This window comes from Pinus tabuliformis, chromosome 2_1 (assembly GCF_031772625.1).
Source record: "Pinus tabuliformis cultivar Carrire ecotype Pingquan chromosome 2_1, CPIR1, whole genome shotgun sequence".
In the NCBI taxonomy this organism is placed as follows: domain Eukaryota; kingdom Viridiplantae; phylum Streptophyta; class Pinopsida; order Pinales; family Pinaceae; genus Pinus; species Pinus tabuliformis.
Window position 1 is genome coordinate 852100613 of NC_142299.1, and position 24848 is coordinate 852125460.

The following is a 24848-nucleotide window of genomic DNA, read 5'->3' on the forward strand; positions in this document are numbered from 1 at the left end:
GTTTCATTAGCTGGTTGATTTAGTTAATCATGCATTTAAACATGATTAAATGATGTAATAAAGTTTAAATCAGATTTTTACCTATGATTGAAGATTGACAAGACATCTTGTCGCTTTCACAAAAGTCCGAGCGTTTTTGCACAGTTAAGATCTTCCTCGCCAAATCAACGGCAAGGAAACCATTTCGCACCCCCTCATCCCTTTTCACGTCCATGCCAATATATAGTAGTTTTCATATGGGAAGAGACACATCCATTAGGTGAGCCAACTTGTTCATCCAGGAGGGCCGACTTGGCTTCTTGAGGTGAGTTTACCCAATAGCATTTTCAAAATTCTTTTTCCTTTTTTCTTTACAAGAAGCCCAAATATGACTTTGACTCTTTGACTCAACAAATCCTAAAAGCATGAAGAACATGCTTAACTAATGAAATAAAAAATTATTTTCCTCTTTTTCTTGTTTTTGCTTTTTACATAAAATATATAATAATACAAGTACAATGATAATTATGAAGACTGAACCTAGTTACATTTTCCAGCATTCCTTAACTCTGGAGGTATTCATAATTCCACAATCAGTACAAGGATACTCTCAAATTGAAATATTCTCATAAGAAGAGTCGGAATGATAAGTCATCTTCAAGCATCAACATCATAACCAACATTGTCAAATTGCAATATAGCAAGGCCTTGACTAACAAGCTCTAACACTCCACAAGAGCTAGGAGGCATACATTTGGACACCATCACCACAGCCTCTCAAGGCAAATACCCCATCCAGATGTTCACTAGGTATGTCCTTAAAGGACTATTCTTATCTTGGATTCCCAACCCTCAAAGAATATCAGTCGTCTTCGACCACTCTTATCTTGGATACCCTGTCCAATCCTCCATTCTCCCTCCTAGTTCCTTCACTATATGTGCGGTTGTTAGTCCCAGCCTAGTGCATGACACATGGAGAATAAGATGTCCACCATCTCTCCCTCTCAACCAGGGAGGAGACATAACCACAATCCTTAGCTAGTCTCATAATTCATCAATACATCAGCAACTTGTTTTACCGTGCAGATATAGTTATAGCTACAAGGCTCCTTTCTCGCATTATATCATACCTGTGCTTCAACCTTCCTGGATGTCAAACAATTTTATGGAGCTAAATTATTTTACATTCCATCATCATGACAGGGCTTCTTGACTCCTAAAAACATCATGTCACATCAACCTACGAGCTTCCTAGATCTTGTCAATCATCAAACAACATTGTCATCAAATGGTTTCATTTGTCATCTTCAAGGAGCCAAACTTCCTTAGAGCTACTAGCACGTGCTTTCTTTCTTCATAACAGAATTTTGCCTCATATTCTTCAATAAGTCATATCAGCTTTCCAAATATCAATTCAGCCATAATGCTCTTTCAAGCCAATAATAGTGTTATCTGTTGGACACCTAATCCTCTATGAGTTGGTGTGGAATGTGAACAACCACTAGAATCCAAGAGACATTGGAAGATGAATCCAACAGTTATGTACACTGTACTATAAATGTATATCATATCAATAATATATGCAACTCAATGTTCTATCATTCATGATTGTTTACTATCCATGTTATTAGAATAATGCTATTTTAGTGTTTAATGCTCATTCAGATAAGATCATCTGTGATCTTATTAGCAGTTTCTTAGAAGAAACTTCTTGTTTCTATTTCTCTAAATACATTTGCATTATTTATTGAGCTTCATTGCTCATTGTAAATCAATTCAATCCATTCATTGATTATGGTATTAGAGCTTTGGTATTCTTTCGAAATAATTTTTCATTAGCTGAAAAATTTTGTGCTTCATTTCGAAATTGCTCTTTAAGAGTCTAGAATTTTTTTTTACTAGGCGTCAAAATTTATGAGCCGCAGTTTTTTTGGTTTTATTTTTTCCCAGTGATGATCTCTATGATCTTTGGATTTAGTTATATAAGGGTTTTGATCTGAGACTTTTGCGAATTCTCAGTTCCCAGATCATATGGAAACCCTTCCACGTCGTTTTTAAGTGGCTGTTTCCGTAAAAAAAAAAAATGAAACAGTGAACTTGCTTGTCAATTTCCGATCAACGTGGGTTAATTAAACATTTCAGATCGAAGACGAGTGTGACTGGGTGTTCTTTATAGAGGAAGACAAGACTTCGTTCTGACTGCTGTTGGCGACTCCGTTTCGATCCCACGATCCATCAATCCTGCAGTTCATAGCACTGCCCCATGCTGTCACAGAGCCCCTCGGGTTTTACCTCGTAGAGCCAGAGGCATTTACACGTGTTCCAGAATACTTGCCACCCCCTTCGTTTTTTTTATACTCCGCTTATACTGTGTGGTTTCTCTTCTCTAAAGCTTCGGATCAGAGGAATCCCTCGGAGCTCTCAGTCGACTCGCAGGGGTTGTTGCTGTCAAAGCACGAAACTGTTGTTGCGTTATCATTGCCGCTATGGCGATCTGAACACCAACGTGTGGTTGCGTTACCATTGCCGCTCTGGCGATCTAAAAACCAAGGACCTCAGCGAATTTGAAGCATTTGTGGCGGCAAATTAATTCGCGGGTCAGTGTGTAATTGTCGAGCAACCCAAGGAGGGGCCGCACGCCCGGAGCCGTGTTTTGTTTGGTGTGATACAGCCGCTAAACATCTGTTGGTTACGCTGGACATTTATTTTTCAACCGAGGAGCCATGGGCGTTTCTATTTGGAGTGATACAGTTTGCATAGTCGACACTCGTAACCAAGGCGTCGGTTACAACATCGTCGTAATCCATTTGCTATTTAACAGTAATAATCTAGCCGGATTTATTGTACAAGGGAAAACGAAATACTTCACCGTCGATTAACTGCAGTTCCGTGCTATCCACTATTTGTTATATCGCCACCTTCTGAAATTGCCATGCGGGAGCTTCAGTCTGCGGAGGATCAATTCGCTGGTGTCACATTCTGTCAAAACGAAACCAAAATTCTAATTCCAATGGCTCCAGCTCGAGAATTCGTTCATTAGTGCGGTGATTTTTTCTCATGGCTCGATTCTTTTCCACCACAATATTTTATTTGTTTCATTTATCGAAAAAAATTCCGATTACAGATTTGATGTGGGTTTTGTGATATCTCTACTGGGTAGTCGTTGGAATTTTCTGGGTGCATCATTTTTCATGCCTCGATTTTCAAGTCAGCGGATTTGAATTTTGTTTCCAGCACCTGTTAGATTTTGTCCGGATCAACCGACATCTGCATTGAAATCCGTCCCAGACTCCTTTGTTGTTTTCCGTGACTTGGGAAACGTGCAGATGGCCTCGCCAACCAATCTGATGTTGGAAAGCAATCAAGGCTTTAATGGCACCAATTACAACATCTAGAAACAGAGAATGTTGACCATTTTTGAATATAGGCATCTTGACCAGCTCGTTTTGGGCAAAGAGCTCCGTCCTGGTACAATTGTTGCCGATCAAGATAAGTTTGATGATTGAAATCGAGAGGTTGTTATGCTTCTCAAACTATCTGTGACTGATGATCAGTTACCACAGATACCTTCCGGCAAAACAACTACCGAAATCTAGCAACATTTGAAGGAACTGCATGAGACATCCGACAAGAGCAGAGCTTTCTTTCTAAAGAATCAGTTGTTCTCCATCATGATGGATGAACATGTCTTTACAGGAACATCTTAACAAGATTAAAGACGTTCAAGATCAGCTCGAAACCATTGGTCGGAGCATGGAAGAAGAAGACATGGTAGTCATCACTCTGAAAAGTCTACCGAAACCTTATGAACACTTCATAGAAACACTCAACATTACCACCACTAATGTTGATCTGAAGTTTCCAGAGTTATGCACCAAACTCCTGCAGTAGGATCATTGGAAACAGCAGTTTGGTAGTGGTGCTTCATCAGCCTCATCAGAAAATGCTTTTGCTGCCAAATATCAGTCCTTTCAGCAAAAAGATTCTTCCTAGCCTTTGGATCTAGCTAAAAAGAAAAATGTGCAGTGTAATTACTATCACAAGTTCGGCCACATGAAGAAAGATTATCGACAGAGGATTGCTTCTGAACAGAAACAGGGAGGATCTCATTAGAGAGCGAATGTTGCAGAACATTCTGAGCAGACAGAATCTGCCTTTTACGCCTTTATGGCTAAGAGGTCCTCAGATCATGCCCCGTCTTCTGCCTAGTACATTGACTCTGGTGCATCACGTCATTTCTCTCACAGGCGTGACTGGTTTATTGACTTCTCATCTTTCAGTGATTCCGTGGTATTCGGTGGAGGTGAAGAGTACACAGTGGTTGGCGGAGGTACAGTTCAGATCCAGTCTAGTGGGTGCACACTCATCTCCCTGAATGTGTACTATGTTCCTGGTATGGAAATTAATCTGCTATCTGTCAACCAGATTATGAGGAACTCTCCTCAGCTCAATGTGGTGTTTAATGCACACAAGTGCTCCATTATTGACAGGGAAACTCATCTTACGGTTGCTGTTGGCCTAGAAGATCATGGCCTATACAGGCTTCATGACACTAGTGATTCTCCAGAAGTGGCTCTAGCAGCTCATGTTTCTCCCATCAGCACTTTGTGGCATCAGAGATATGGGCATCTAAACATTCAGTATCTCTCTCAGCTATCTCGGGAAGGACTTGTGTCAGGGTTACCTGATATTCAGACTCAGCAGTTGGGAGTATGTAGCGCCTATCAAGCTGGCAAGCAACATCGGTCTTCATTCAAGGATGAAGAATCTTGGCGTGCATCTAAGGTACTCCAGTTAATTCATGTTGATGTGGTCCTATGAATACATCTTCTATCACTGGTTGCAAATATTTTTTTCTTATTGTAGATGATTTCAGTAGAAAGATGTGGGTGTATTTTTTAAAACATAAATATGATGTATTTAGTATCTTTCAAAAGTTTAAATCCTTAGTTGAAAAAGAATCTAGCTATAATATCATAACTCTTAGGACAGATAACGGAGGGGAATTTTGTTCTTCTGCTTTCTCCAACTTCTGTGATACTCATGGCATCAAACACCAGTTAACTACACCCTACACTCCTCAGCAGAACAGTGTTGTCGAACGTCACAACCATACGGTTGTTGAAATGGCTTGTTCCATGTTACAACACAGGAGTGTTCCAAACAAATTCTGGGCTAAAGTAGTGTTTACTGTTGTCTATCTTCTTAACCGATCACCTACTTAGGCTGTTAAGGGGAAGACTCCCAAAGAGGCTTGGTCTGGCCGTAAGCCTAAGATCAGTCACCTCAAAGTATTTGGCTCGGTTGCATATGTTTGGATTCATGCTGCTAAGCGCTCTAAATTGGATTCCAAAAGCCAGAAACTCATGATGACAGGGTACAGTGATCACCACAAGGCCTATAGGCTCATAGATATAGCCATTGGTCGTCTTAACTTCAGTCGGGATGTAGTATTTGATGAAGACAGAGGATTCTTTCAGTCTCCTCCTTCTGAGCAGTGTTCTGAGGATCAGCCTCACAGTGTTCTTCTTCCGGTAGGTCCACCTGATGGGAGGGATGATGCAGCATCAGTATTTGATGATGCACTACTTGAGCTTCCTCCGGAAAATAACCCTCCTCTTGCTGCTCCTATTGTTCCTCAGCCTCCTCCACCTCCACCTGATATTGGTTCCTCTACTCTCCAGCCTAAATGGTGGGCTAAAACTATTGGTGATCTCTGGGATAATGAACTCCTTGAAGGTAAAACTTCCAGAAATAAGAGCAAACAACAATTTATAGTAAATTTTGCTCTTATGGCTAACCTACATAGTATTTTTGAGCCTCAAACCTATTAAGAGGCTAAGGGTACACCTGAGTGGGCACAAGCTATGGAAGCTAAATTCCAAAGTCTTCAGAAGAATCACACTTGGACCCTTTCTGATCTTCCTGCAAGGAAAAAGCCCATTAGCTGCAAATGGGTGTATAAAGTGAAATACAAAGCTAACAGAACCCTAGACAAGTATAAAGCTCGCCTTGTTTTTCGAGGGTTCTCACAAAAGGAAGGCATTGACTATGAGGAGACCTTTGCTCCTACAACCAAGATGAGTACCATATGGCTTGTCCTTGCCTTAGCAGCTCAGTGCAATTGGAAAGTCCATCAGATGGATGTAAAGAGTGCTTTTCTGAATGGTGACTTACAGGAAGAAGTCTACATGACGCAGCCTCCAGGATTCAAGGTTGCCGGTCAAGAACAAAAAGTCTGTAGATTAGTCAAAGCACTCTATGGCCTGAAACAAGCTCCTCAGGCTTGGTACATGAAAATTGATCAGTACCTAACAGTTCATGGCTTTCAGCGGAGTCCATCTGATGCAAACCTATATATCAAGCATACTGGTGATGATATTCTGTTTGTGGTTGTCTATGTGGATGACCTTATCATTATTGGCAGCTCAGCACATTTGATCCATGGGATCAAACAAAATTTGTGCAGCACTTTTGATATGACGGATTTGGGACTTCTTCATTATTGTTTGGGGTTTGAAGTCTGGCAGACTAAGAACAACATCTTTCTCTCTCCGTCCAAGTATGCCAGAAATCTTGTGGACAGGTTCAAAATGCAAGATTGCAAACCTGCCACGACTCCTATGGAACCAGGGCTCAAACTTTCAGCTCAGTCATCCTCACCACTTGTGGATGAAACTTTATTCAGGCAATTAGTGGGCAACCTCAGCTACCTTACTGCCACTAGACCTAACATCAGTTTTGCAGTGAGCTATATTTCACACTTCATGTCAGCTCCTAAGGCTGATCATTGGATAGGAGCGAAGCGTGTGCTACGTTATGTGTGTGGCACTCTTGATTATGGACTTCTGTACACTCGGAGTTCCGATCCCACTGGGCCAGTTCGGTTGATGACCGCAAATCTACAGCGGGGTATGTGTTTAGACTGGGATCTGGTGCTGGCACCTGGACTAGTAAGAAGCAGTAGGTAATGGCTCTCTCCTCGACAGAAGCAGAGTATCGGGGAGCAATTAAGGCATCTTGTGAGGCAGTTTGGCTTCAACGTATGCTTGCAGATATGCATGTTTCCCAGGCAGATCCTACTCCCTTGTTCTGTGATAATCAGGGAGTGCTCAAACTTGCCAAGAATCCAGTCTTCCATGAACGAACAAAGCATGCGAAAACACATTGTCACTACATTCGACAGCTTGTTGAAGATGGATCCGTTCAGTTGCTGTATGTTCCCACAACAGAGCAGCCAGCAGACATCTTCAGTCTTCACCAAGCCCCTTGGTCCTGATAAGTTTGTAAAATTCAGAAGGTCTATAGGTGTTGTAAATAGATTGAGCATTAAGGGAGGGTATTAGAATAATGCTATTTTAGTGTTTAATGCTCATTTGGATAAGATCGTCTGTGATCTTATTAGCAGTTTCTAGAAGAAACTTGTTGTTTCTATTTCTGTAAATACATTTGTATTATTTATTGAGCTTCATTGCTCATTGTAAATCAATTCAATCCATTCATTGATTACATGTGAGTTTAAACATGGTATCAGAGCCATGATGTGTGGCCTTTGTAAACCAATGCTCTCATCCTTGTGGATTTTATTCCATTATGAGCGTTTGTTAAAATAGAGGTTTTAACGCTCTCTATGCATGTCAGTTCTGCCATTTCTGTTCCCTGTCGAAAGCGTTTACTCTGCTCACCAAATCTACTTATAGAAATTTCGTAATCTGCATTTAATTCCCTGAAATTTTTCCAACGGCCTATTCTCTGTGCATTGAGAGGGACGTTCCTTTTAATAAATGATGCTCGTTTCTCACATATGCGTTTAATATTCTTCTACATGCAAAAACGCTCCTCCTCCTGTCCTTTCATGTGTCCTTTCATGTGTCCTTTCCATCTGCGGAAATTGGATTTATCACATAAGGCTATCTCAAATGAACAATTCATATTTGCATTGAATTTTGGGATGACATCGAAGCCTTTTATATATTAAATGTTGGCACCATTTATTGAAGTCAAGTCCAGTGGCAGCCAAAATGGTAATGTGATAACTTGAATATTGTGTGAATACGTTGAAATCTGTCCTTTCTAGACTGTGAATGTGTTGGTCATTTCTCTACATACAACATTTTGAAGTTGACCATGAGACTGTGAACACCGTGATATGTTGTATAAGTTCATGTGTGCATTAATGGATGGTATGTTGCGTGTTGTGCAAAGATAGTGTGCCTCTTTTTGAAATCCATGTGCGATTACTAAGTTCTCTACGGTAAGTTCGATGTCGTGAATACCATGAAGTATCTTTGTTGTGCAGTGTATAGCATTTTGAAGACAGTTTATGATGAATGTTGCATTAATGGTATGGAGGATGGTATATTGGCTCTGCGTTGAAATTCTTTGAAGACCATGGGTTCTTCATTATATGCATTGTGTTATATGCTGCTAGCATGGTCGTTGTTTATTATATGCGTTGTGCTATATGCTGACCACTCAAAACAGTAATTTGAAGACCGTATGTAACACTGAGGCCGTGTATGCTTTGAATGTTTTCTTATTTGGTGCGTTGGATTTTTAAATATGAATGTGTTGGCCCATACTTTTAACATGTCGAGACTGTTCGACTGCCCAAGATCTTGTGATAAGAATTCTATACCACATATCTCGAACTTCAACTGCGTCAATTGATTCCACTCTCCAAAGAATCAGGCACACATTTCAATTTGGGCGAATCATTGACTGAGAAAAGCTTTAAGTTCTGAAGGTATCTGAGCGACGGTGGCAGCACTTCCAAGCAATTGTTACCTATTTCCAAGACTTCCAATTTGCTCAGGGGTGTATTTCTAAGTAATTTTTACATTTTTTATTGTGACATTTAACCATGTCCATATATCTAGCAGGTCTCTTGAGAATGCAGAAAAATAATGGGTGTGGGAACCCCTTCGAGGTAATTGGTTTTACGGTAGTTGGAAGTGGCATTGAGTAACATTCAATATAACGCATCGGATGCAGAAAAGAAAGCACTGTGGTCGATATCCAAACAGAGCACGCTATTTGGAGGCCAACGCTTGATTATTGCCTCCTGCTGCTTTGATTTCATAACTCAGTCTTGCAAGGTCTTTATGTAAACTTGAGGAACTCTTTCCACTCCTCCTTCTGTGGGCCCATCAAATCGGGCTCAGGTCCCCAATATAGCTAGGCAGTTCTTTTAGCTCGGTCTCTGGTTTTTCTCAATGCTTTGAAATTTAATAATTCGTGTAGCAATGGATGCTTATGGAAAATGAAAACAGTGTATCTAATTCTTGATGGATGGGTTAGCTCCTGTATAATTGTCAGAAGGTTGTAGCTATATTGTTTTGATTTGTTGTTGGTTGTATGTCTTTCTGCTGAATTCATTATAGTAGCACCAAAAGATTTTTTGTTTAGTTGGACAAAATTGTGGTAAAGGCAGAAGCATTGTAATAGGGCGCCCCAAGTGAAGCAGTCGCTATGTTTGTGAAAAAAAATATCAAAATGTTAGTGAACAATACCAACTTCATTCCTGGAGTAATGCTTGGTACAGGGCATGCCATAGCAGCAAATACTGAAGAAGAAACAGCAGCAACTGGATCTCGAAGTAAACAGTTTGCTTTGAATTGGTAAGTTAGAGCATTGAACAATCTTAAATCTCTTGCACACTATGGTTAAATATACCTTCTCTGAATTGTGAAGTTGTCGACACTGGCATACACGGTGTTGTATTGGTATGTGTATTGAGATTTAATTGGATTAGTTTGTTGCCTATTATACAAGTATCATAAAGATATATTTTATGCTACAGAGAGAATAAAGTTCTGATCGCAGTGGAGATTGGAAAATCTTTGTAATCATTGTGATTGTCAACTAATACTTCTTTTCTAAAGTGGATCTTGGTGAAAATCAACAAAAACACTCTCTGTGATATTAAAATATGTCTGTAGAATGCAAAGGAAAAGATTGATTTTTTGCAGCTTGAATCCCAGCTTTAGCAAGATGAATTACAGCAACATAAGCATCATGACACCCATCAGAAACAAGAAATGGCAAATGTAGTACCCATTTTAGGAGCAGATTTGCATGCAAAAGCAGAAATTCAGACTGCATTTCCCAAGCCAATCATCAAATCTTGGGAAGATTTTGACCATAACAAGCATAGAACTGGTCTTGGATATGATAAGGATGTGTCCTTACGTATTCGATATTCCTCAAAGCCCATCCAGTTTCAAATTGCTGGATTCCTTCATGACAGTTCACCTTCAGTTGTTCCAGATTCTACTCCTTTTCCATAACAACAACAACAAAATGTTATATGCAAACATTGTGACCGAGTTGGCCATATGAAAGATCATTGTTTTGATCTTCATCCATGTAAGCACTGTCATAAAACCAGACATTCTTCAAATAGATGCTTCAAAAACAAGCCTCCTTCAAGAACAAAGATTCACCTTGGATGTATCGCTTCTTGGCAATGGGCTTCAACAGTCAAGAAGATATTTCAGTCATATGTCAGAACTTGTTCTAGAGTATTTAACAATCTTGCAGTTGAGTTTTCTCCATTGTCTCACCTTGTATCTGACAGGGGGGAAGTGATGGTCATCTACAAGCTTCAAATCCACATCAAGCGAGCCTGAGCCACAACCTACCATACCAGATTCAGAGTTGTAGCAAGAGACAAAGATGCCCCTAAGCATGCCTTCGGTTGGTGATCAGCCTTAAACCATCTATGCGGAGTTGATACATCCTGTCAAATAATTGGGAACACTTCCTCTAGCAGAAGACTTCAGCGTCTTGCTAGTTTCGGAAGAGTTCCAGGAATTGCATTAAGCATTCCAGAGTTGGTGGTCATCCTTAAACCATCACAAGTTGAGACCTCCCTTATCAGGTTGAGGTTGTCCTTTTTTATGCAGGGTGAGGCCTCCCTTTCAAGGTTGAAGGTTTCCTCTTCAAAACATGAGGAGCACTTCCTCTAACAGAAGACCTCGGCTTCATGCCAGATTTGGAAGAGTTCTGGGAACTACATTAAGCGTTCCAGTGTTGGTGGTCATCCTTAAACCACCCCCCTTGTACCAACATTTCAAAGAGCACATTCAGCCTAGTGCTGCCATGCATTTTTGCACATTTTGTATTACAGCTCTCTTCTAGGGACTCATACATACCCCTTCAGATTAACGGGGGGAATGTTGGACACCTAATCCTCTATGGGTTGGTGTGGAATCTGAACAGCCACCAGAGTCCAAGAGACGTTGGAAGATGAATCCAACAGTCATGTACAATGTACTATAAATGTATATCATGTCAATAATATATGCAACTCAATGTTCTATCATTTATGATTGTTTACAATCCATGTGAATTTAACACTATCCACACAATCCATGTGTTCCATGATCAAACCATGCAGTTCTAGGTACATCAATATCAACCAACAAATTATCTCAATTGCTATCCTTCCAGCATATGCATATAATTCTGCAATATACAAATCATCAATATCGAAGTTACCAAATCACAATGGCCTCAAGTGAAGGTGTCAAATTCTACTACTTTCTCCCTTTCAAGTCAACATTCCTTTGCATGATCTATCTCATATTGTAACAGAGTTCTGCTTCATGCTCTTCAGCTTTTAATCATCAATCTGGAATGAACCAATCAGCAAGCTTCAATATCGTAATCGTTGTTGGAAAAGTAACTAGGTTCGGTCTTCTAATTATCTTTGTACTCGTATCAAAAGCAAAAAAAAATTGTTCAAGCATGGGTTTCATGCTCAATTCTAGGTTAAGAATGCTCTTCATGCTTCTAGGGATTGTTGAGTCAAGAAGAACATTTGTCATATATTAAAGTCCCATTTGGACTTGTTGTAACAAAAGAAAATTATTATTTTGAGTCATGTAAGGTCATTCTGTCCTCCAAGACCAAGTCCTTCCTGCCATGATAAGTCAGCCCTATTGGGGCACCTTTTCGCTCCCCTGGATGACTATGTGTGGAGGAGACTTCGTCCTCATTTGAACATACAAAAAATAAGTTCGACCTCTATACAAGACAAGAAGGAAAGAAGAGTGAAGGCCAACGAAAGAAGAGAAACTCAAGGAAGAAGAAGAAGAAGATGTGAATTTTTGACTTGTTTGCTCACATGTGCAAAGGATATAGGGTTTATGTGCGAGTTGTAGCGCCGAGGATTATAGGTCTGAATTGCAAACCTGAGATAGAGGGCAGAAAATTTGGCTTGGAGAATATTTTATGAAGTTTGACCATATTTGACTTGGTGAATTTTGACTTGATTGAGGAAGGCTTTTGGAGGGCTGACTTGGTGCTTGGAGGAGGTCTTGGTCTTTGGGTACTAGAAGTCTCACTTTGATCTAATTCTATAAGAAGAGGTTTGTTCGGGTTTTCCCCAATTGTGGAGTTTTACCTTGGCTTGGAGCCTATATCTTGTCTTCTTTATGTTCTTGTGATCTGTTGAAAAGTGTAACTAGGTTCGGTCTTCATAATGACATGTAATTGTGATTTTATGTAATTGATGAAAAGAAGAAAAATAAAATTATTATTGTAATGCTTGTCTTATGGGTTTCATGAGCAAGGAATTTTATTTTAGTGATGGCTCCCGTTGTGAGCCTTTAGGATTTGTCATCTATTCATAAAAGTGAAGGATATAGGGTTTCTGTGCGAGTTGTAGAGCCGAGAATTATAGGTCCGAATTGCAAACCTGAGATATAGGGCAGAAAAATTGGCTTGGAGAATGTTTTGTGAAGTTTGACCATCTTTGACTTGGTGAACTTTGACTTGATTGAGGAAGGCTTTTGGAGGGCTAACTTGGTGCTTGGAGGAGGTCTTGGTCTTTGGGTTTTGGAGGTCTCGCTTTGATCTAATTCTATAAGAAGAGGATTGTTCAAGTTTTCCCCAATTGTGGGGTTTTGCCTTGGCTTGGAGCCTCTATCTTGTCTTCTTTGTGTTCTTCTGATCTGTTGAAAAATGTAACTAGGTTTGGTCTTCATAATGACATGTGTAATTGTGATTTTATGTAACTGATGAAAAGAAGAAAAATAAAATTATTATTGTAATGCTTGTCTCATGTGTTTCATGAGCAAGGAATTTTATTTTAGTGATGGCTCCCATTGTGGGCCTTTAGGATTTGTCATCTAGTCATAAAAGTCAATTTGAGTCTATGTCATGTATGAAGGACCCTTCTTGGGCATGTTACATTTTGTATGAGTCATTAGATAAGTATAAATAGCCCTCCAAGACAAGTACAAGCATCTCCCTTCAAGTCGGCTTCAAAAGGAATAATAATATCTCTCCAAAGGACACATCAGCTCATCTTCATCTCAAGTTGTCTTATTATGAGGCTACAACAACTATAAATAGGGCAGCACGTCCACATTTCAGAGCAGAAAAATTTTAGTCAAGGTCTGAAGCTAATAAGAAGTGTGAAGGTCATCATCAAGGAGTCCTATAACCAGCGAGAAGGAAGGAAGGAGCAGCAAAGTCTTTTAGCTTTGTTTTGGACTATTTTTGGGTCAAATAACCTCCACACATGCGAAGTAAAGGGACTGTTTCCAGTGCAGAAAAAGCTGAAGTTATTGCAGACCTCTAAGACAACCGAATTCAGGAAGAAGTCAAGCCAAAGGGTAGCCGAGTTGAAGGAAGAAAGTCTCCTTCTAGAGCGAGGAAGATAAAGGGTCAAAGTTGGTCAAACACATGTGCTAGGGTTTCTGAAATAGAGACAAGGAGTGCAATGTTGAACCAAGGACTGAAAATCTGAAGTATAGTCGAAGTACAAAGAAGACAAGCAGTTGGATCAAGTGTTGACTTGGGCACGAAAGAGAAGCAGTGAAAGGGAACTTGTGTCTTGGTCTTGGAGTGGCAAATAGGTCAAGGGTCTTGGTCTTGGTATTCGTCAATTGGAATCTCTATAAGAAGAAGAATTTGTTCAGGTTTTCCTCTCAAGTAGGAGAGGTTTTGGCCCTGGCTTATAGCCTATATTCTGTGTCTCTTGTCTCTTTATGGTTCATGCATTGGTAGTTGTTTGATGAAGAATAATACTATACTAACATAAGTAAAAGAAGATCCTAATCTAAGAAGTAAAAAGCATTCACAAGCAGTTACTAATAGAAGAGAAATCACTTAACCTTGATGCCCTAGATTTCTCAACATGATCTTCATGCATTTTATGTTTTGATAATTGCTTGATGAAGAATAAATAACAAAGTAATAAAAGGCCATCAAATCTCACAAGTAAATATCAAGAAAGGAAAATCAACCTTAATCTACAACTTCCTTGATTTTCCAACATGGTATTAGAGCAAAGGGTGGTAGAAGGAGACCAGAAGATCACAAATTCTTGGAATTTTGGAAGGGAAGAAAGGCTACAACTCTCTTTTAGTCACTACTAGAAGAAGGATCAAAAATCTGCATGAAGTAACAAATAGGATACAAGCAAGATCTTGAAGCTAGAAGATTCGAGTTTCCTCTGAAGTCATCCCTCCCCAATTTTAGCACATATAAAAGTTTTTGTTCTTGAGTTTTGGGCATAACAAGTAATCTAAAATGAAGATAAGTTTCCATGGATGACAAGTATATGAGTTCTCTTCTGATGCAAATTGATTCAACTATAATCCGAGCCTTCTCCTTCAATCATGATCTGAGTTAAGATGTCACACCTTGACTATGCTACACATGTACCATGATCCGAGTTACCATACGATTTGAGGGTCATTTGTCATAAAACTACAATGCGAGTTTGTGACCCATGTTTCTCTAAGGTTCAGTGATACAAATTAATTCTTGGGGTATGATATGAAGTTATAACAGTGATATATGTTGTTTCTTCCGAAGGCATAACATGACAATCTAAGTCACCTGACACGGGGATTCGGGATTCGTAAGATTCGAGATTTGTGGTGTCGGATTCAGACACATTGACCCCCCGGAACAGAACACGTAGGATTCGTTATAATTATTTTATTAAAAATATATATATTAAAAATTATAAATTAAAAAATTATATATTAAAAATTATATATAAATTATATATATATATATATATATATATTGTTGACTGTAAAATTCCCTTTCCTTCAGTTTTCATAAATTTCAACAATTTCTGGGTTTGTGTTAAAGTTTGTAGAATGATATAAGCACGATTAAGCAAGAACAGTAATAACTAGAATTCTGGAACTTTCACAATTGTAAGAATTACATTTCAGTTGGGTTTATAAATGAAGGAACAGTGGAACCTGATTTGTGGCATGAAATATATATCAGTTTCTATCGTTATGATGTGAAAACCCGTCCTTCTTCAGCACTTTGAACTCAGCCAAAAGGTGGCAAGGATCGACCCGCTTCAGCGCATTGTGTACTTTGATCAAAAGAGTCTTGCTACAACATTAATACACTCAAATCATGATGCCTTCCAGGAATAATAACCTCAAGCTTGAATCTTTGTTGGATTTGTGTGTGATGTGTTTGTTCTTTGACTTGACAGTGAATACGCTTAGCACCAGTCTCAGATTTGGCCCGCAACGAGTCGTATGGCAATCTGTCACAAGAGACAAATTTCATGTTCCTTGCAATCTTTAATTTGGGCACTTCAAATTGTTAATGTGGTCCTCTGCAAATAATAGTCGACCCCTTCACCGTTCTTTTATGGTTGATAGTAAATACTTCACATTCATGACAATTTTAATCTTGTCCAACCACTAATATGATCCCGCAGACTTGGCAAATGCCCCAGCTAACCTTATTGCTCACACCAATGCACATAGCAATGCTTTTGAACAATGAATTCAGTGTCGCTGTAGGCAAATTTTGGGTTTATTTTTTTATTTTTTCTTTTGACAGAAGCTCAAATTGGCCTGCGCCTTTCCCCACATGCATTTCCAATCGAATCCCTTTGTGGTTAAGTCGATTGGTGTAAATTTTGTCTCATGATAGTGTGCGCTGACCAAATGAAACTCAACGATATACTCGCCGTCAACAAATTCGGCCATGTGGCCTCTCGCAACCGTTTTTTCCACAACCGGCTTCAGTGTGCGCAAAAACTTGATTTCTAATTTGCACGACTTTCCTTCATCATTGCAATGACGGTAGGTTCGGTGACACAGCCGCCGCCCAATTTCGCCGAACACGATGTCAAAAATCGTGACACGCTAGTGAATTTCGTGACGCGCTTGGGATTCGACGTGTCATGTTTTTTGGACACGATTTTCGGGCGAATCGTGTCCGACACGCCGGATTCGGATTCGTGGACCCTATATAACAAATCCAGTTACTTAGATGCCAATAGTACGAACCAAACTTCTCTGATATAATGCAAGAAATATAACCACAATATATGACAATGAAGCTTGACATATGTAACCTTGATTTGTGGATTACCTTCCTTGACATAACAATGATATGCATACACCAATGATGTGTGTCATCTCCTCCAAGGTTTGTTAGCAATACAAGTTCTTTTTGACACTCTCAAGGAGACTGAGAAGATGTAAGAGAGAAGTTGAGATGTTGTCCATGTGAAGGCTAAGGAGACCATGATTTGATCCATTCTAATGCCACTTTTTTAGTAGACTTTAGCCAAGAAAGATTGAGTTCTCAAGGAGTAAGTTGGGTTTGTATTATGAGATATAATGCAAGAAGCAGCCAAGTTTGAAAGAAGACGTCTTAATGGTCAACAACCGAGTTCTCATTTGAGAAGAGGCCAATAATAGGCCTAAATTATCATTGTTTTGAGCAATCATAATATTCGAGATATTCCAGTTGTAATAGAAGGACCAACAGTCCTAGTTGAATAATACAAGAGGGAGGAGAGGCAATTCTCATTGTAGATTGAAGGCCCGAGAAGCCTCAAAGAACAGCGAAGGGTAAGAGGGTCCGTTAGGCCGTGATGAGGGTGTTACAGGGTTGATAACATGCCACATTTACCTTTGTTTTGTGAAGTATATAGGGTTGTTGTCTAGGGTTATTCTAGGTGCAAGATCGAGGCATGTAAGAGGGATATTTCAGGGCTTGATCACTTGGAATATATGTGAATTGCAGAGTCGAGTACAAACTTGTGGACAATGAGGTAAGTAGGATGGTTTGAAGGCTTTGTTCACCCAAAAATAGGTCTGCTACAGACCATGTTTAGACTGTCGGACTTGTAGTGTGAATGAGATATGGGTAGAAAAATGAAATTTGTGTAACAAGGTTTAAGGACTGTGTTTTGGGCCAAGATTCATGGAGACGAGGTGCTAAGTTTGTGGAGCTAGTACAAGTCTAAGAATAATGCCCTAGAAGGACTATTAAGTGACTATGCTAATGTGCCCTAGTTTAGGGCTCCTTTAATAGTGTGTTGCCCTTAAAGGGTTGTCCTAAAATTTGTGTTAAATCACTCAAGAAAAATGCATAAAAATGGGAGTTCGAGACCCTAAATGAAGAGAGGTATTACCACATTGTTTTGAGGGTATCATGATCTTCAAGTGGACCATATTCAGCCTCAGAGAATGTACAGTAATGAGAACAGATGGGCAACAAGGAAGGGCTAGCATAGTGAAGGATGAAAGACCTGGTTTTGGACAGTTAGAGAAACAGCCTATGTACAGTGGTTAGAGGACTATTAGTGGTTGTTTGAGAAGCCCTAAGTGTTGTGGTCAAGTGGCAAACTTGTCACAACAAGTGGGTTGTAGGTTGATGCCCTAAAGATTGACTTTTGGCGAAAACTTTAAGTAGAGTGACAAGAGCACTGATTTGTCATAGAGTTAGAGTAGTTTTGGTAGCCTTAGGAGCGGGTTTCTAAAGTGACAGAAGAATGACAAGTGGGTTGATGAAGAAGCATTAATGAAACCCTTACTCTTAATGCAACCCTCACCCTAATAAATAAAGGAATCATAATCTAGAAGCCCTTACATACCCTAAGCCTATGCACCTAATTCAAATGCCCTAATCCTCATGTCCTAATCATGTCAAAGATCATACCATAAGTTCTAATGGGCTATCACAAATTCTAGGGACCGTGGGTTGTCACAAATTCTAGGGACTGTTATAAAAGAAATTTTATTTTTTGACATTAGACATATTATCTTGAAATGGTTCTTATATTAGCTTGTAGACTACTTTCACTTCTTTCCAATGAGTACACATACACCTCCTAATTCCTTGTAATTGTGAAGTTATTAATTTTTGAAATTGAAATATGTTAAAAAGTTTACTAGTCGACCTAAGCATACATAAGTCGGCCTTCTTTAACCAACAAACATGTCTTTCACAACAGGTTGAAACAAGTATAAATACCAGGTTAAACGCCTTCAATCAATCATCAATTCAATCAAGTATATTTGGATCTGAAGAAGAAGAGTGAAGATAAGTTAGAAGCAAGTAAAAATTCTAAGGTATTTTCTCATTGTGATTTTTGAGGTTCGTTGGGAAGCAAAAAATCAGAGCCTGAAACAGATTCTAGACCTGTGGCTCCTGTGGTTCTAGACCCTTGGACCTATCGCAAAGACCTATAATTTCGCCTATGTTCAAACCTGCAATTCCGGGCTAGTACAAACCTGCAATTTGGCCTCTTATAGCCCTGTAACTTCAGCCTTTTTAGGAGCTCAAACCTGTTCCTTTATTGCAAAACTTGGTCTACAAATACCTCCTTTCACCCTGTAGCAAGTTTGTTGAAGATGTGAAAATTTATGAATCTACACATCACAAATCCCTACTGCAATTACTGGTTTAACATCTCCTACTTGTTCTTTGCATTAACAAGTTATTTAATTTCATAAACATTGACGAAAAACACTATTGTAGCCTACACATACATACAATCATGAACTGAAATAAACTGAGACAATCACACAAGGGACATCGTTATTTTTGGAAAACATACCGGAAAAACCCAATTCAGGAAAATCGGTGCAGCATATAGAGGGTTTATATTATTAAGCAGATTCTTGAATACAACTAGGGTGCCAAATGCGGCTCACCCAACAGAGAATAACCTTGGCAAAAGTACCTCTATCTGGAGACAGATATTTCGGCAAATCCAACAACTGGATGATCAAACCCCACAGATGACAAATGTTGTCCCCAGTGCTGGGTAGTGATGACTGCTCCAAGCTCTGCGCTGGAACTACATCACCTCCTCTGGGAGTTGCGTCAGCCTCTTAGTGAGCCTCCCTCTCTCAGAAAGTCGATATGTTGCACTGCTCTCTTTTTGCCCCACAGAAAAACCCCAGCACTACCTCTAAGGGCCTGCGTCAGCTCCTCCAGCTTCTGCGTCAGCCTCTCTGGCCTTTGTATCACCCTCTCTGGAGCTGCGTTGTCTCTCCTGGTGTTTCTCTGCCTCTCTGTTATGTATTCTTCGGCCTTGGACTGAAGTCCCTCTGCCAAACTGCCCCTCACTACAACTCAGATCACTAGCTCGATTTTCTCAGCAAACCTCGCCCCAGAAAAATCAAACTCTTTGATCAATTCGATGTGTCTCCAACTAACCCTCAAGCCTCCTCTTATACTTTTCCTGTTGATGAATCAACGACCGTGATCTAATCTCTAATCAACAGCTAAGATTAAAACGGGCTTGATCCTCGTCACTTAGAACCTTCTCACCCATATTTTTATTAATACGCATTAATATTTTTATTTTCCTAAGTTTAGACTTAGGAACTCATTAAAAATATTAATTATTTTAATAACTCGGACTCCTCATCAGAGTGGAATTTCTCCAAACAATTTCTAGGTTCTGGAGATCTCATGTGTTCTAGCCCCTCCACAAAATTTCAAAGCTAGAGCACATTTGATGCTACCCAATATCAACATTGCCTCTTAGCGAGGAACGTGCTCTAGTAACACTTCTCAACAAAAGTATTACACTGATCCACTTCATTTGTCCTCTGTGTTGTTGATGCTTGGCATGCTTCCCTTCATCCACTACACTGTTGCTTCCTGTATTTCTGCCCATGACACTGCCACTGCTAGTGCTACATCTGTACTGCAGCTCCCTCTCAAAATGTTGCACATGTTGCCCATAGCACTGCCACTGCTAACTGTTGCACTGCAACTCAGTTGCTGAGAAGTAAGCAACTGAAACTTCACCCAAACACTGACATGTTGGTCAATATGGATGCCTCATGATGTTGAAGCTACTTCTGCTACTAATCTATGCTAACCCTCTGCTGCTACTGCATCGCTGCAAATTGCTATGTGCCTCTCGCACTGCTACAACATCCACTGCGTTGCCTCAAACTTTGGCACTTTAGCTCTGCCACTGTCACTCCATCACACCTCGCTCCAACGGACACCCGTCATTTTGCTATTGTCGTTAAGGGCTCCCGTAACCGTATGTGATCCAAGAGTTTGGGCACCTCAAGGATCCTGCCCCTGTGTAGTCCTCCCAACTACAGCTCAATGTCTCCTCGCCTCTTCTCTAGAGGTGCATGAGCACTCATGGCGCAATCCTCATCATCGTCCTCCTTGTCAACTTTCGCTAGAGCAACCTTTGAATCAGACGCCTCCCCCTTGCCCTTCTTCCAGGGTCACTGAGTGGCATAATGTCCTAGTTCCCCATAGTTGAAGAATTTGACCTTGGTTATGTCCTTCTTTCTCTTTTGTTGCCCTTGTTGTCCCGACGATGCGAGAGTTGCATCCTCCTCCTCCTCCTTCTTGACCCGGGCTCCCTTGCCAGTACTCCCTATCTTTGTCATTCTCATGAGCTCTTCTTGTCGAAGAGCTTCCCACATCTCCTCCCAAGATACTTTGGACAAAAGTCTCCCAATCCTCGGTGACTGCATTTAGGGCAGTGTTGACCATGAACTCAGGATCAGGTGTAGGCCCCACGAAAGTCAATTGGTCATGAATCCCTTGCAACCTGAGAAGGAAGGGATCGATGTCTTCTCCCTTTTACATCTGGTACTGTCTTAGCTGATTTTCTAATAGCATCTTCTGTTGGACGGAAGATCCCTGATACAAGGTGGTCAGCACCTCCCACATCTTAGCAATGTGTGGTACTACATGATCTTTGACTCTGTATAGGATCATACACTTGGCCTTGGCCTGGGCCTCCTTGTACTTCTTCAACGGATCATCATCAACCAGCTTAGCAACTACCTTCAAGGCATAGTCCTTGATGTGATGTTTGTCTAGGATTTCCAAGATCCTGGCCTCCCAGATGACAAAATTGGATGCTCCATCCAATTTGTCATGATCCCTCAACCCATTCATTGCCATCTCTGCTCAAAAATAGGATTGGTTCTCTTCTCCCTCTCCTGCTGTCAAATTAGCAAGACTTGGATATGGATTTCTTTGGCGCTAGAAATCCTCTAAGAAACAAGCTCCTCTAGACTCCCTCTGAGTCCTGAGTTCCTTCATGGAAATTCTCCTACCTACCATCAAATCACTTCCTCTCTAATCCTCCTTTGTTGTTGCAACCTGGATCTAGACTTATTTGGCTAGAAATATGTCAAGGCAGTGACTCCCTCTACCTCAGCTCTATCTCCACAGACACTGTTTTGTACCAACAAAAACAGCGTCCCACCAGCTCCACTGATCGAAACTTCACTGCTTCTCCAACCCCGGACATTGCATGAATTGAGCCTCCTAGGCTTTGTGCTAGCCCAGAGAACTTATGCAGTGACTACGTGGGCTCTTCTCTAGCTCTACGTCACCCTCTGCAAGCTTGAAATGCTGACATAGGCACTACATGAGCCTCTGCTTCACTCCTCTAGCTCTGCATCACTCCTACATCTACTCCTCTGCCACTGAAACAATGTTGTCACTCGAGACAGCTGCTTCTCTGCAGCAAATTCTCTATATCTTCTCAGCGGATGTCTTCAGTCTTATATGATCTGCAATCCTCTGATACCACGAGAAAAAATCTAAATCTACACATCAGAAACCCCTACTGCAATTACTGGTTTAACATCTCCTACTTGTTCTTTGCATTAGCAAGTTATTTAATTTCATAAACACCGATGAAAAACACTATTGCAGCCTACACATACAGACAGATCATGAACTGAAATAAACTGAGACAATCACACAAGGGACAAAGTTATTTGTGGACAATCGTCCCCGGAAAAACCCAATTCGGGAAAACCAGTGCAGCATATAGAGGGTTTGTATTATCAAGAAAATTCTCAAATACAACTAGGGTGCCAAATGCGGTGCACCCAACAGAGAATAACCTTGGCAGAAGTACCTCTATCTGGAGAGAGATATTTCGACAAATCTAGCAACTGGATTATCAAACCCCATAGATGAAAAATGTTGTCCCCAGTGCTGGGCAGTGATGCCTGCTCCAAGCTCTGCGCTGGAACTGCGTCACCTCCTCTAGGAGTCGCGTCACCCTCTCAATGAGCTTCCCTATCTCAGAAAGTCGATATGTTGAACTGCTCTCTCTCTCTCTCTGCCCCACAGAAAAACCCCAGCTCTGCCTCTAAGGGCCTGCGTCAGCTCCTCCAGCTTTTGCGTCAGCCTCTCTGGCCTCTGTGTCACCCTCTCTGGAGTTGCAATGTCTCTCCGGGTGTTGCTCTGCCTCTCTGCTATGTATTCTTCGGCCTTGCACTGAAGTCCCTCTACTAAACTGCCCCTCACAGCAACTCAGATCACTAGCTCGATTTTCTTAACAAACCTCGCCCCCGAAAATTCGAACTCTTTGATCAATTCGGTGTGTCTCCAACTGACCCTCAAGCCTCCTCTTATACTTTTCCTGTTGATGAATGAACGGTCATGATCTACTCTCTAATCAACGGCTAAGATTAAAGCATGCTTGATCCTTGTCACTTAGAACCTTCTCACCCATATTTTTATTAATACACACTAATATTTTTATTTTCCTAAGTTTAGACTTAGGAACTCATTAACAATATTAATTATTTTAATAACTCCTCATCCGGGTGGAATTTCTCCAAACGATTTCTTGGTTCTGGAAATCTCATGTGTTCTAGCCCCTCCACAAATTTCAGAGCTAGAGTGCATCCGAAGCTACCCAAAATCAACAGAAAACACATCTTGTGGACCTATGGAGAAATTTTTTTTGAACCTGTGAAGAAGTTTTTAGGACTGTAACGGCTTGTTGCAGACCTCGTTGAGGACAACTCTTGGGGACCTGTGGAGAAGGCTTTCTTTGAACTTGTGACCATTTATAGCTGACCTACAGTTATTCTTTCTTGCAGATATGTGGAGACTTCTAAGCATTATCTTTGAACTCTTGGGGACCTGTGGAGAAGGCTTTCTTTGAACTTGTGACCATTTATCACTGACCTACAGTTATTCTTTCTTGCGGATATGTGGAGACTTCTAAACATTATTTTTGAAGACACAAGTATTGGAAGTATATTGCAGACCTATACGCACAGGATTGATATTGGAAGCACAGTATTAGCATTGTTTAACAGACTTTGGTTGGAAGGGTGAAAACACAGTATTGGATTTGTTACAGATCTTTGTTGGAGTCACAGTATTGGTTTGTTTCAGACCCTTGTTGAAGGCACAGTATTGGACCTTGTTTGAAGAATTGGAAGTATAGTATTATCAATGTTCTGCAGACCTAGTTTGAAAACTATTTTTGGACCAGTCATCTTGGAAGCACAGTTTTTTGGTTAGAAGGAGCTTGCAGATTGATGAGACTTGGACCTGAGGATTTAAGACTCAATGTGTGACCTGTATCCTGATCCTGTGAGCTAACTTGTTGACAGCCTTTATCATTGTTAGAGAAAATTGCAGTATTGTTGGAGAAGCATTCTTGAAGCAACAGTATTGAGGTCCATTGAAGAGCCCTTGAAAGACTTATTGTGCAGACCTCTGCTGCAGACTTTTGGTAGACTTGTTGCAGACCTTTGAAGCATTCCTTGCAGACTTGTTGAAGGAGTTTGTACAAGATCTGGCATGCAGAACTATTGAAGACATCCTTTGGACCAGCTCTTGAAGATAACCCATGTATTGACTTGAGGACTTGCGTAAGCAGATCCTGGAGACAATCTTGGAGACATGATGCATGTTTGAAGCCTTCATGGAGTAATCTTGGAGATAATTGTTTGGGTATCATGAAGAGTCTTGGAGACACATTTTGCGGCTACTAAAGTTGCCATTGATGAACAAAGTTTTTTTATTATTTGAGGGCATTGTTCAAAGTGCTCTTGAAGATATTATCAAGGCTTGTTGCAGAAGATATTGCAAGCCTTGAAGAACTGTTAAACCTACCTTGAAGAACAGAAGCAAAGGGTTGGATCCCTAGAGGATCGGAATCCTCAAGAAGACCAGGCTGGAGCTTAAGTCAGATAAGAGGGTTGGAGCCCTACAGGATTGGAGTCCTCAAGTAGACCAAGTTAGAGCTTGGTGGTATAGTACAGGTTGGACCCTGGTTTGATTGAAGACTGGAGTCTTCATCTAGGGTTGGAGCCCTAAAGTCATTGGATTGTTGTAAAAAGAGGATTGGAGTCCTTGCCATTCTAGTTAATAAAATTATTCTTTTGTTGTACATTTTTGTGTTCTGATTTATTAAGTGATCTTAACTGGCATAAAAGTAACAATTGTAAAAGAAATATTGATTCACCCCACTCTCAATATTTCCGACAGATTGTATGTATTTGACTTGGATTTCTCTCAACTCTATAAGGGAAGGATTGATGGGTTTTCCCCGTTGGTGGGGTTTTGCCCTGGCCTAATCTCGTGTTTTTTGTCTCTTGTGCACTCTGATCCTAATATCTTGTATCTAATGGTAATTGCTTGATGGAGAAGATTAACAAACTAAGAAATAAGAATTATTTTAATGCTCACAAGTAATTATCATGTTAATGAATTCACTTGTCACTGGAATTCTGACAAGTAGTCGTGGTGACAGTGGGCTACTACGTTATTGTTGTCACTTGGTCTACTGATTGCCTTGTAAGGTACACCTTTACAAGGTC

The 24848-nt window shown here is 40.4% G+C and overlaps 1 protein-coding gene across 4 annotated transcripts in view; it reads right to left on the minus strand.

Moving 5' to 3' along the window:
* The window catches only part of LOC149203333 (uncharacterized), a 197369-nt gene that overhangs the window by 124189 nt on the left and 48332 nt on the right, over nt 1–24848 (minus strand). The gene's annotated exons all lie outside the window — the stretch shown is intronic.